The 12,467-nt window shown below is 39.7% G+C and overlaps 1 pseudogene; it reads right to left on the bottom strand.

Annotated features, from left to right (window-relative positions):
* Positions 1-10,448: 10,448 nt before the first annotated feature.
* LOC100592219 lies at positions 10,449-11,024 on the bottom strand (annotated as a pseudogene).
* Positions 11,025-12,467: the final 1,443 nt, after the last annotated feature.

Here is a 12,467-nt window from a genome sequence, read left to right on the forward strand (position 1 = left end):
AGTCTCTAAGCTCTATATTTGTAGGCTTATGCCTCAGAAAATTTGTCTCCAGGGCCATCAGGCCATATTGAATTTATTGAATTATCCATGTATTCTTACTGATGAAGGTGTATCTTTGCTTATTGTACATGTTCACTTACTACAAGGTTAACTCCACTCAGAAGAATTCACCCCCTAAGTTTCCATTTGAAAGCCCCCCCCACTTTTTTTTTTTTTTTTTTTTGGAGAGAGTACTTGATGTTTTCAGGAATGAGAGCAAAAAGACTGGGCAATTATTTTCCCACATTGTGCAGGAATCATGTCTAGAGGCTAGGTTTCCTACACTCTCAGCTTGGCATTCTTTGTGAAGAAATGCCAGCTTTGAAAATCACAGTCCTAGAGGCTTCCACACTCCCCAACATCTTTGCTACTTACATGATTTATTTTCTGCTGTACAAAGCACCTTCATGTATCAACTGAAAATTTTTAATAAGTTGGGAAGAAATAAAGTCAGAATATATCTGAATACACTCACATCACAACTCTCGACTCTCAGAGGAATCAGCTGTGTGAGAAAGGAATAGAAACGCCCTGAGTGAGAACAAAGGTAGCCATAACACTTACTTGAAATTTGAAATCAATGTAGCAGGACACTCAACTGGATTTACAAATTCAGAAATATTGAGGGAGAAAGTTACACAAACCTAATTATATGCTATTATCCTGATCAACAAATACTTACTGAGCATCTATTATATTTGAAAAACTGGTAGATATACTAAACCAATAATTAATTGCTTAAAAGTATTAATCTGCATGGTCAATAACTTTCTTAATGGCAAAAATTAACTTGATCCTTTCTATGAAAAGTTGAAAAAATAAAGATTATATGTAAATTTTATCAATTGAATGTAGCAATTTCTATCTGCCTACCATCATTAAAGCAAACACCCTAAACCTATTTTCAGTAATCTTCCTACTATCGCCTATAACAAGAAAAGCACAACTCTTGCAGCCAGATATTTCTTTTTTTTTTTTTTTTTTGAGACAGAGTTTCCCTCTTGTTGCCCAGTCTGGAGTGCAATGGCTAGATCTAGGCTCACTGCATCCTGTGCCTCCTAGGTTCAAGCGATTCTCCTGCCTCAGCCTCCCGAGTAGCTGGGATTACAGGCATACGCCACCATGCCTGGCTAATTTTTGTATTTTTAGTACAGACGGGGTTTCACCATGTTGGTCAGGCTGCTCTTAAACTCCTGACCTCAGGTGATCCACCCGCCTCGGCCTCCCAAATTGCTGGGATTACAGGCGTGAGCCACCGTGCCCGGCCGCACAGCCAGATATTTCTAGGAAGGTAAACATCTGTTTTTTATTTTTTTTTAGACGGAGTTTTTCTCGTTGCCCAAGCTGGAGTGCAACGGCACGATCTCAGCTCACTGTAACTTCTGCCTCCCGGGTTCAAGCGATTCTCCTGCCTCAGCCACCCCAGTAGCTGGGATTACAGGCTTGCGCCACAACATCCAGCTAATTTTGTGTATTTTTAGTAGAAATGGGGTTTCACCATGTTAGCCAGGCGGGTCTCGAAATCCTGATGTCAGGTGATCCGCCCACCTCGGCTTCCCAAAGTGCTGGGATTGCAGGCGTGAGCCACCGCTCCTGGCCGTAAACACGTTTTTATTTGACTCAACAATAAATTTTTGACACTCCACAATCTAAATACCATATAGATCTGCTTACATTTTAATTTCACAGTTTCTATATTTTGTTTAATTGTTAAATATAATCTCATTACATCTGGAACCTTTTCTGAGTTTTTCCAGTCCCTAGAAGGAAAAGATAAAAGCCATAGTTGGCTTACCAAACATGCAGAGAACAAGGACAGTCAGAAGGAGGAGTGCTGGTGAGTTCTGAGTACCCATGTCTGTCCTTAATCTTCATCCTGATCTGGATGGTGGAATCAATACTGCAGCCCACTTGCATGTGCTCTCTGCAACCCTGAGAATATTTTATTGCTCTCATTGTATTCTCTCTCCCCTCTAAAGAATAAAAGGTGAAGTTTATCAAGTGGTATACTTGTCGCTCACAAGCCAATAAAGAAGCTGACTTTGTTTTTCAAACTTTGTTTTAATTGGGGCTTTTGGGGCACAATGAGATGAACTTGTTAAATAGAAAAATGAATCTATTATTTCCTGCCGTGAAACTGCGTAATTGTGAAAGAGTCAATCTTAGTTGCAGTTAATGGTGACTTACAGAATGGAGTCTTGAGAATGTCTGTGCATCTTTACCAAGGACATGTTCATACAAAATAGGGAATTAAGATGCTTTTCTTCAGCAATTATTTGCTTTTGAATTTTGTACCTATTTGCGTAATTCCATTTAAAGTCTTAATAGAATTTTTCAAACTAAGTCTACTTGCACAGCCTAGATATACTGCAGAAAAAATTGAGTTCAGAGTATAACTTTTTTCCTGTCAAGACTTGCAAACTACAACTTACTTACTGTTTGAAGATAGCAGTTTCCGTGGGCTTCAAGCTTAATTAATTAACAGTGAACTATGAGCTTTAATTTTATTTTTTAAACAGTTTCATAAATGACCTTAATTATTCCATAGTGAGTACAATTTTTTTTGGCATTAACAAATCAAACAGTCAAATATTTGAGCTAGTTTTCTAGTGCTACCATAACAATGTACCACAGAGTGAGTGGCTTAAATAACAGAACTTTTTTATCTTTCAGGTCTGGAAGCTGGAATTTCAAAATCAAGGTTTGATAGGTTGTTTCTTCCTTAGGACTGTAAGAGAAGGAGTTGATCCAGGCAGCTCTACTTGCTTAGTAGGTGGTCATCTTTATGTTTACATAATGTTCTGCTTGTATGCGTGTCTGTCTCCAAATTTCCTCTTAATAGGAGCACCCATCATATTGAATTAGCAGTTTACCCTAATAACCTCAATTTAACTGGATTCCCTCTTTAAGGACCTCCTTCCATATAAGGTCACATTCTGAAGTACTGGGGGTTAGGATCTCAGCGTATAAATTTGAGTGGAACATAATTCAACCCATAACAGCATTTAACTGAAGAATTGGTGATAACTAGAGGGTTGATACAGTCTAAAGGTAAAACTAGCCTAAATAGTAACTTTTTTTTTTTTTTTTGGCTAATTCTCATTGTGCATTTATTTCTTGCCAGAGCTTTTGCTTGATGCTAGGTATTTGAAGATTTAAAAAGTTAATTTCTGCTGTTAACTGTGTTGACAGACAGACAGGTCAACAGATTAATTTAGAAGTGATCTGTATTATAACAGGTGTATATCTGAGACACTGTGGAGGGAAGGAGGAGGAAGAACTTCCCCAGGGGAGTCAGGGAAGACTTTACTGGAGAGGTAACACTGAACTTGTGAAAAGACAACAAGAAACTCATTATTATTTTTATTAAAAAGGCTAATATGAATTTGGGATAGAGAAATGCACAAAGTGGCACAAAGAAGATCCAGACATGTTAAGAAGGGAAAACAATCTATTTCAGTCTGAAAAGGAGATGTTGTAATAACCTGACAACCTTCAATTGACTGATCAGATCTTGGCCTTTGTACAAATCAAGAAGTAGAAAATAAGCTAGAAGTATTACTCAGAGACAGCCCTGATTCCATTGAATCTCATTTTCTTTCTGTACAAAGTAAAGGTAATAGAATTTTGTGCTAACACTGTATACATGTACTACCATGATAATAAAAAGTAAATAAAGATGTTTTATTATTTAAAATATTTATCTATACTGAGACCCAATCATAATAACAATTTTTTTTATTGTACTCTCCTTCGTGCTAACATTGCTCTATGACTTTTTGTAAGTTATCTGGAAATTTTGCAAGGGGTGTTTCTAACTTACAAACAAGACAATAAAATATGACAAAGATGAAAGATTAAAAATAGCTATGCATTCTTAGCAGCTCCTCACTTTAAGAGGGAGAATCTATTTTCCAACCCCCTTGATTCTGTGCTGACTTTATGACTTGCTTTGACACTAGGATACTTTAAAAGTGATGTAGTAGATGTCCCAGGTGAACAAGGCAAGAAGCCTAGGAGCTTCTCTCCTGCCCTGTTAGAATGCTGCTGCTAAGCTCATCTGCTAGAGACACTAGGACCAGGAAATGGGTAATATCAACAACCAGGCACGTGAGTGAGGCAGCCCCAAGCAAGTCACCAACAAACTGACTACAGCCCCATGAATGACCCCAGGAGACACCATCTGAAGAACCACTCAGCTGATCCCAAAGTTGTTTCATCACCTAGCCCAAACTGATGACCTTCAGAGTCATGAGTCAGAATAAAATGGTGGTTGTTTTAACAGACTGCATTTTGGAGAGACAATGGATAACTAATAAAGTAGCAAGTCAAATAAAGTGGTATATTAGTCTGTTCTCACACTGCTATAAAGAACTACCTGAGACTAGATAATTTATGAAGAAAAGAGGTTTAACTGACACAGAGTTCCACAGGCTGTACAGGAGGCATCGTGGGGGAGGACTCAGGAAAGCTAAAATCATGGCAAAAGGCAAAGGGGAAGCAAGCACGTCTTACGTGGTGAGAGCAGGAGGAAGTGAGAGAGTGAAGAGAGAAGGGACACACCCTTTTAAACCACCAGATCTCATGAGGACTCACTCACTATCATAAGGACAGCAAGGGGGAACTCTGCCTCCATGATCCAAACACCTCCCATAAGGACCCTCTTCCAACACTGAGGATCACAACTCGACATGAGATTTGGGAGAGAACACAGAGCCAAACCATATCAAGTGGCCTAACCCATTTTATCCTTGAATTGTTTGACTACAATGTGCATTATTTTCTTTAGACCGTCCTAAAGGAGCTCATGGTATGAATGGCTATTAGCTATTAATTAGTACCCTGACACTGGTTCTACAAATTTTAGAAAGCCAATCCTACAACCAAAATTCAAGCTAACAATCTTTAGCAGTCACGAAAATAATCTACTTTTAATGAAAGTCTCCCTGTATTAAACATCAGAAAACTGAGTTCTAGACCAATTTTGTAATAAAATAGTTCTGTGACATTTGGTAACTCTTTGGTGGTCTCTGAGCCTTCACAGTTCCATTTATAAAAGGAGAAGACTGTTTTTTCATGTGTGATCTCAAGTTTTGAACCAAATTCCTGTCTGGCTATCAAGGGATCAGTGTCTGGCCTTAACCCTTGGTTTGTTCCTCTCCATACAATCTGGCTTCATTTTTAGGGGATTGTTGAAAGCAGCAGGAACAATTATAACTAACTTACACCTATAAAAGAAAAGATTTACCACTTCTAATATGGAGGACAAAAATGATGGTAGGAGTACTAACCTCTTCACAGGTCAAAATGAGGTCCAGCATGTAGTTTGGTAAACTCTCTTCCCCCCACTTGAGGGCCTTATGAATTTAGATTCCAGGTTTTAATATTAAGTATAGCCAAGGAATACAAATCAGAGGCTGATGCCCTGCTATTAGGGTGATTTATGGCTCTCCTGTAAACACAGCAACTATAAGTCCTTGGTTTGAGTTGGTTACACAGTTTCTGCAGAAGAATTCACACTCAAAACAGCCCCTTTGTGAGGTCAAGAACTCAGTTGTGTGCAGCAATGGCCAGTGTGGTTATGCTCTCTCCTATTATGGGCTTTCACTTTTTTCTGCCTCATTTCTCATTTTCTTTCCTCCTGGTTCTCCTTAGTAAAATAGTAGTCGCGTTTGGCCCAGCAACCCCATTACTGGGTATATACCCAAAGGATTATAAATCATTCTACTATAAAGACACATGCATAAGTATGTTTATTGCTGTTCACAATAGCAAAGACTTGGAACCAACCCAAATGCCCATCAATGATAGACTGGATAAAGAAAATGTGGCACATATACACCATGGAATACTATGCAGCCATAAAAAAGGATGAGTTCATGTCCTTTGCAGGGACATGGATGAAGCTGGAAACCATCATTCTCAGCAAACTGACACAAGAACAGAAAAACAAACACCACATGTTCTCACTCATAAGTGGTAGTTGAAAAATGAGAACACATGGACATGGAGGAGGGGGGACATCACACACTGGGGCTTGTTGGGGGTTGGGGCTTGGGGAGAGATAGCATTAGGAGAAATACTTAATGTAGATGATGGGTTGATGGGTGCAGCAAACCACCATGGCACACGTATACCTATGTAACAAACCTGCACGTTCTGCACATGTACCACAGAACTTAAAGTATAATAAAAATATAAATAAATAAATAATAAAATAGTAGTCATAAGCCTTTGCTGTGAGGTATAATTTCTGGGGGGCCCAATTGTCTATGTTCAGGCTCCCCCAAAACTGAGTCTAACACAAAGACTTAAGTGCAGTTTGCCTTGGAGATGATTATAGAGAGGAGTGAGGAAGTGGGGGAATGTGGAATAGGGAAGAGAAAAAATCTAATAAAGGGTATGTAATGAATGAGATATCACTGTGGGCAATCAGAGCTCAACCTTGCCTGGAGTCTTACACAAAGCTCGTAAAATGTTCCTCAGAATTGTCCCTCTAAGACTTCAATTTCGAGTCATACTGAAGTAAAACGGAAGTTTTAACTTCCTGTCTTAAAGAACTAGAAAACCCAAAGAATATATGAAGCAAGCAACTCCTTTTACACATTAGACAACAAACAGGGAAAGATTACAATCCCTGAGTAAAGGAAATAAACAAGGTGAGGTCGATGAACACCCTGGATTTTTTGCTGGTGCAATTCCAGTGGTGCAGGAGGAGAGATCCATAGTAGACCATGGTAGTCTTGCTGAGTTGAGGGAGCACAGATTTGAATAAAGGATAACTAGGGTGTCTAGAAGTTGAGGAAAAGAGTTTGAGGAAGGAAACCTGAGCTCCAGAAATCTGCATTGAGATCCCATTGGATCTGTTTGATCAATATTAAGTCACTTATGCATATTTATATGGGTAGCCAGGAAAGACAAACAATGTGATCTGTTTTTCTGAATTTCCCCCACTGTGCTATTGCGGGTCTGACATCTCCACCATCCCTCAGCGTCTCTCCAGTTACTTCTGGAACACCTGACATGGTGACTCAGGAGGACTCACAAAGATGGACTCACGATGACAGAATTAGTGTTAGACACGTCTCCTCCTCTCCTTCTGTAGCTCCCACAGTAACATTGTCAGAGGCGTTCGAACCAAAGTGACTCTGCCTTAAGTGAGGGCTAGGAAAAATAAGGCTGGGACCTACTGGGCTGCATTTCCAGAAAGTTAGGGATTCCTAGCCTCTAGATGTTTACAGTTAAGAGAACAGTTTGATAATATTTACTAAACAGATCAGAATTAGGAGTTTCCTGATATCCCATTATCTTGAAAACAGAAGCATTCCTAATTTTGCTTTAAAGATGCCAATATCAATTCTTGCAAAATATGATCATTAAGAATATTAATTCTTTATCACAAACTCTTGTAGCAGAGCACATTTCCCCGTGATCTCTTTTTCTCCTATACATAAACAAGCATTGCACCTAGGGTGAACACGTTCCTCCTCTTACTTTTGGGAACACCCCACTCTGCCTGTGGAGTAGCTGTTCTTATACCACTTTCTTGCAAAACTTGCTTTCACTTTGCTCTGTGGACTCACCCTGAATTCTTTCTGCCCAAGATCCAAGAACCCTCTCTTGGGGTCTGGATTGGGACCCCTTTCTGGTAACATCTTTCTGGTGACCATGAAGGGACAATACTGAGAAGAACCTTGACCCAAAGGAAATAGACTGCAGTACCAATTAGCTGACTTTGGGTAAGCAGTGGAGTACCCGGGTAAAGGATGGGATTGGGTTAGAGGCCCAACTTTGGGGAGTTAGGGTCTCTCCTGACAGGATTAAAGGTTCCTCTTAATAAAAGGCAAGGACACTTGACAGAACCTGGGTTTCAGGCCCAACTTTGGAAGGTTAGAGTCCTTCCTAAGATTTATGGGGTTAAAGGGCCCTCTCAGTAAAGTTCCTCTTGGCTAAGAATAGGTTTGGCATCAGGGGATGTTAACTGCTATGCTGTTTGTATTTATCTGCCTTGTCCTCTTTGCTGCATGAATCCATTTTTTGGGTACTGTCTCTGCTTCACTGTCATTTTCAGGAGGCTTCACTTAACTGATTTTAGAGATTTTAACTTTCTCTAAAATTGCTGATAAAGATTTGGTATTTAAGCAATAGGATTACATAAATGTGGTTACGTTTTGTTGCAATCACTAGGTGTGATTGAGAAGCACTAGGATGGAAATCAGGGGACCTTTCTCCTTGCTGTTTTGTTTCATTTGCACACTAAAAACACTTCTTATCTTTTCAAAATTCAGGCAAATCAGCTTTGCTTGTCCAATCCACACTGCAACTATTCCCCAGAGCCTACTTGCTCTGGTCGTTTCCATCTAAATCCCCTTCATTTCCTTTGCCTTATTTGACATTTCTTTCATTGGGTTCTATGTTGTGGTTTATCTAAGATTCACAGCTCAGCTCATTTACATTATTTGGCCAGTGTGGATAAGATAATTCAATTTTCAGCAGCGATCTCCTCATTAATGCAGCTGGCCTTAAAAACCTTTCCTATCCTTTTTAGTGGAACTTGGCCAGTGGCAATACAATCTCACTGGTTTGGAACTTTTCTTTCAACATCGCCTGCCTCCTTCATGGGAACCATGACATTGATCCCAAAGGACTTATCACTAGGCTGTATCCTTGAACACTGAGATCAGTTTAAAATAAATGGGATTAAGGAGAAAATTGGTGAATTGCTGTTTCTATGTAATACTGTTTGGCCTCTGTATTATTTGGAAAAACAAAAGAAATGGTCTCCTATTGGAAGTACAGCCTTTAATATTATAGTATATAATTAAATATATAGTATTTAGTATTATAGTATATAATATACTATAATAATATAATATTATATTATATTTTAACCTGATTTGCTTTGTAAGTGGGATGAAACATGGGATGAAATACCATGTGTTCAAGCATTTTTGCTGCTCAGTCAGGATAAAACCCTGCAACAGGCATGTGCGTGTTTGATGAAAGGAAAGGAAGAAAAAGAACTAGACATACTAGACAATCTCTTGATGCAAGCCCCCACAGGCCAGCAGACACTTTTTGGTGGAGCAGAACCTCCTTCTCTCAGCTATGAAGGTTCAGATGTGTCAGTGCATTCTCCCCTCTGTCCACCTGAAAGTTCTGCTGAGAACCCTTCGTCCCTTCCTCCTTACCCATCTAGTCCCACTCTAGACCCACCAATCCCTGAGGAACCTAGCCTTGTGGGTACTACTTGTAGTGGAGCCCCTTATCAACCTCCAAAGGGAAGTGTTTGTCCACCTGGAGAGGTGGCTAATGGGGAAGAAGGCATTGTAAGAGTACATGTCCCGTTTTCTATGTCTGATTTGACTCTATGTAAAAAAAAGCTTGGTCATTTCTCTGAAGATCCAGGAAAATTCATAGATGAGTTTGAGAAATTAACTCTGACCTATAGTTTGACTTGGCAGAATCTGCATGTTGGTTGTCTCTGTGTTGTACAGTGGGAGAGAAACACTGTATTTTGGGGACAGCTAGGAGCCACACAGATGAGATATTGGCTCATAGCCCTAACCATAATATATATCAGGCAGGAGATGCAGCAGTTCCAGATCAGGATCTGGAATGGAACTATCATCAAAGGGGCAGTGAGGACTTGTGGAGGAGCGCTCATATGGTTCCTTGTTTGTTGGAAGGGATGAAGAAGTGTATGAAAAAGCCTATTAACTATGAAAAGATTAAGGAAGTTTCTCAGGGAAAAGATAAGAATCCAGCTTTGCTTCACGGGTATTTAGTTGAGGCAATTAGGGAGTGTACTAACACTAATTCTGACTCAAAACAAAGGACAAACCCTTTTGGGAGTACATTTTATAACCCAGTCTGACCCTGATATCCGTATGAAACTACAAAAAGCAGCTATGGGTCCCCAGACCCCTATGGATCAGCTTTTGTTGTTGTTGTTGTTGTAATAATCTTTTATTTTATAGAAAAATGTAATTATGCGATGGTTATCAGGGATGTTAATTCAGTAATAAGTATGTAGGCTAGGAAACAGTTTTCAAATATTCAGTCAATACCAACAAAATCCTGTATGATTTACAGAACTGATCAAGCAAACACAAGAAAACTCTGGGTTAATTTCTATGAACTATCAAAAGGAGAAAATGCCCTTCTATCTCAAATAAACCAGGTTTGAATGACAGCTTTTCAATATAAAAAAGACACACACACACACACACACTCACACACAATAAAGACAAAATATCTCTTCCCATTCTAAAACACTTCCTCTTTTAGTCCGTATATACTTTGAATAATCTCGTGTAGTAAATATTTGCTACAATAATGTTCAAAGTCAATCTCTCCTGGTTTGGTGTTCTAAGAAGCCAATAGACATAGCAGTAAGAGCATTAATACTACTTCCAGAATTTATAAAATCCCAATGCTATTGCCAGGCAAATAAACACCAAGGCTGCAAGATAATGAATTATCTCAAGTTTGTTAGACTCCATCAGTGTTTTTAAGGAAGCAATTTCTGCATCAATTTTATTACTGGTCTCTGAAATAACACTTTTGGTTTGGGTATCCTTTTTTTGTAAATTCTGTAGTTGCTTCCATAAGTTGCTTTTCTTGATCTGTAAACATATCTGTTACTCTGCTCCTTTCTAGGCTGATATCCAGTTTATTATCTGCTCTGATTCAACTGGTTTCATGTATTAGTTGTTGCTTAACTTGGTCTAATTCAATTTTCATTTTCTCATTCTCTGCTCTGAGATTTGCAAATTCACTTTTCTCCAGGATGACCATGTTTCTCCTGATAGAGTCCAAATGAGCCATTAGCTGTTGTACTGTTATTTTCTGTTGAGCTTGAGTGACCATCTCTTTGTAGGTAGTATCCGGGCTGACATTTGATAAAGTAGTTAATGCTGATACTATTGTTTCTGCTTGTGTTTTGTCAAATCCATGAGTTTCCAAGTCCTGAACCAATGCATGGGTATCAAAAGTTAATTTCCTTTCTTTTAAAGGAGTTATATCCACTGGTGGCCTATCATATCCCTCCTTGGTTGTGGTGCTGAAGAAGTCTCTCTGCAGGATTTTGAATATGGTATTTTTAGTTTTTAATAACAGGGGTAGAACATAGGAAGCAGAAAGAGTAAAACGGACCTCCCAAAAGGTGCAGCTCTTGGCTGCAGCCTTAAGCTCACCTCCCACGTGGGATTGCCCTCCTGGTTCTTATCCTGAACAAGGGAAGTGAAAAGGAGGAAAACATAAAACTGGGCATCCAAGTCACGATGCCTTTGGCATAAATCAGTGTGTGCATTGTAAAAAAAACTGGACATTGGAAGAGGAAATGCCCAGCGCTTGAAAGGGAACCATCGGCACCTGAACCAATGACAGCTGGAATAGCCAAGCAAGCCCGAGAGACCTTCTGCCTCATCTCCTGTTGGACAATGGAACATATCTCCAGAGGAGCCACAGGTAACACTTGAAGTGGCAGGTAAGAATATTAACTTTTGGATTGGGTGCAGTGGCTCATGCCTGTAATTCCAGCACGTTGGGAGGCTGAGGTGGGTGACTCATCTGAGGTCAGGAGTTCGAGACCAGCCTGGCCAACATGGTGAAACTCTCTCTACTAAAAATACAAAAACTAGCCAGGTATGGTGGCAGGTGCCTGTAATTCCAGCTATTCAGGAGGCTGAGGCATGAGAATCACTTGAACCTGGGAGTCAGAGGTTGCAGTGAGCCGAGATTGCACCACTGCACTCCAGCCTGGGGGACAGAGTGAGACTCAGTCTCAAAAAAAAAAAAAAAAAAAAGCAAAAGAATATTAACTTCCTTTTGGACTTGGAATTGCTTACTCTGTTTTGACCCATTATAATGGGCTTCCATCACCCCAAAACTGTATGGTCACAGGGATAGATGAACAAGCTCATACATGCCATTTTACCTATCTTTTAAGCTGCTCTTCAGAGACATTAGTTTCCTCACACGCCTTTCTTTTCATGCCTGAATGCCCCACCCCCTTGTTGGAAAGGGATTTGGTGGCTCAGCTGCAAATAGTGGTATCTCTTGGAAATCACAAGGCAGATGACGGTTTGTTCCTTCTGCTTTCCTGTGATAAGGGAGGAAAGACAATGGGAAACATCTACTTCCCAAGTAAATCCTATAGTATGGGACACTGAGGTTTCAGGCAAAGTGTTAAATGTTCCCCCCATTTGTATCCAACTTAAACCTGATGTCCCGTACCCCTGGAAGAGACAATACCACTTAAAGCTAGAGGCACAAAGAGGGATCCAACTATTAATAGCTAAGTTTTTGCAATTTGGGTTGTTAAACCTCTGTGAGTCTCATTGTAATACACCAATCGTACCAGTTAAAAAACCAGACGGACACCATAGATTTGGTCAAGAACTTCGAGCTTTCAATGAGGCTGT

Source organism: Nomascus leucogenys, chromosome 9 (assembly GCF_006542625.1).
Source record: "Nomascus leucogenys isolate Asia chromosome 9, Asia_NLE_v1, whole genome shotgun sequence".
NCBI classification, from domain to species: Eukaryota; Metazoa; Chordata; class Mammalia; order Primates; family Hylobatidae; genus Nomascus; species Nomascus leucogenys.